At 58.3% G+C, this 1,787-nt stretch overlaps 1 pseudogene; it reads left to right on the forward strand.

Moving 5' to 3' along the window:
- The window catches only part of LOC125774228 (large subunit ribosomal RNA), a 7,069-nt pseudogene extending 5,498 nt beyond the window's left edge, over positions 1–1,571 (forward strand).
- Positions 1,572–1,787: the final 216 nt, after the last annotated feature.

A 1,787-nucleotide genomic window follows, 5' to 3' on the forward strand; every position in this document is an offset into this window, starting at 1 on the left:
CCGTTCGCCGCACTGGTCCCTCGCTGGTTTCATACACCAGCCTCCTCTCAGAGAAGTAGCTGCGCAACATTCTCTGGAGGGCTACTGGAACTTGCAGCTTCTGCAGGGCAGCCGCGATCGCCTCCCAACTGGCGGAGTTGAAGGCATTCCTGACATCCAGTGCTGCCACCACCAGACATCGAGGATCCCGCTGGTTGGTGCGATGGAACGTCCTCGCGTGCTGCCCCCTCTCGATCACACGTTCGATGGCCTGTATTGTTGAACGGCCGCGCCGGAACCCGTACTGCCTTGGCGACAGTCGCGGAGCATCGCTGTTCTCCAAGTGGTCATTCAGTCGATCAAGGATCACCCGCTCGAACCCCTTGGCGACTGCTCCCAGCATGAGCAGCGGACGATATGATGACGGGTCGCCCGGCTGCTTGCCCGGCTTCGCGATCAGCACAAGTCGAGCCTCCTTCCACGCCGCAGGAAACTCGCCTCGCTCGAGCAGCTGGTTGTACACGTCCACGAAGACCTCCGGGTGCATCCGCATCGCTGCCTTCGCTGCAGTGTTGGGGATGCCGTCCAACCCTGGCGCCTTGGACGACGCCATCCGCTCAGCCAGCAGCAGGACCTCCGAGCTCGTGACCGGCCTCAGAGCGACGTGTGAGGCGGTGCTCGCTTCGATGTCCGGCCACTCGAACGCTGGATGCTCCGGGAACAAGGCGTCGACGATCGGACCAAGAACAGCTCGGTCCGTTTCCGGTGGCGCCCGGCCGCGAAGCTTCGCTCGCACAACCTTGTACCCGAGACCGAACACCTCAGCCTCGACGCCGTCAATCAGCTCCTGAAGGCTGCTCTCCTTGCTGTTCTGGATACTGGCCTGCAGCAAACGACGACAATCCTGCAGTCCGGCAGACGTCACAGCACGCTCCGACACAGGGATAACTGGCTTGTGGCCGCCAAGCGTTCATAGCGACGTGGCTTTTTGATCCTTCGATGTCGGCTCTTCCTATCATTGTAAAGCAAAATTTACCAAGCGTAGGATTGTTCACCCTTTCAAGGGAACGTGAGCTGGGTTTAGACCGTCGTGAGACAGGTTAGTTTTACCCTACTGGTGTGCATTGTTTGTCGCTATCTTAACGGAATTCCTGTGCAGTACGAGAGGAACCACAGGTACGGACCACTGGCTCAATACTAGTTCGAACGGACTATGGTATGACGCTACGTCCGCTGGATTATGCCTGAACGCCTCTAAGGTCGTATCCAATCCGAGCTGATAGCGCTTCTTATACCCATTAGGTGGTCGTAAGCTAGCGGGCCTAACAACCCTCCGAGAACCGTCCGTGCTGTCCATTGGCACACTGGCGTCTCATCCCCGCTTACTACTAGGCCGCAAAGGGCGGGTTCGCGCTGCACGTGTTAGTACCATACATGTTGGGAACACCGGTGGACGAGCTTGCCGACTGTGGATATCACTAGTTTCGACACCTACGACCGCCCGCAAACGACGGGACTACAGGCTGGGAGCTTCAAGTTGTAGAGATGCGTTCGCATCGATCCTCTCAGGCGACCCATGCTTGGTGGTTAGTGCTTGCGCGTGCGCGCCCCGTGTGTGCTGGAATTGGCCAACCAGTGCACATTGGTGGTGCGTACCGTGACTTGCACCATGTGACGAGAGTGTTGAAGAACACTGTGTGGTGACTCTATGCCTATGTGATGGGGTGCTTGTAACACACGACCGAACCGACGGCTCGTTGGATGGTCACGACAGTGTGGTGCAGGTGCGCCCATGTGTAACGAATACA

This window comes from Anopheles funestus (genome assembly GCF_943734845.2).
Source record: "Anopheles funestus chromosome X unlocalized genomic scaffold, idAnoFuneDA-416_04 X_unloc_95, whole genome shotgun sequence".
In the NCBI taxonomy this organism is placed as follows: domain Eukaryota; kingdom Metazoa; phylum Arthropoda; class Insecta; order Diptera; family Culicidae; genus Anopheles; species Anopheles funestus.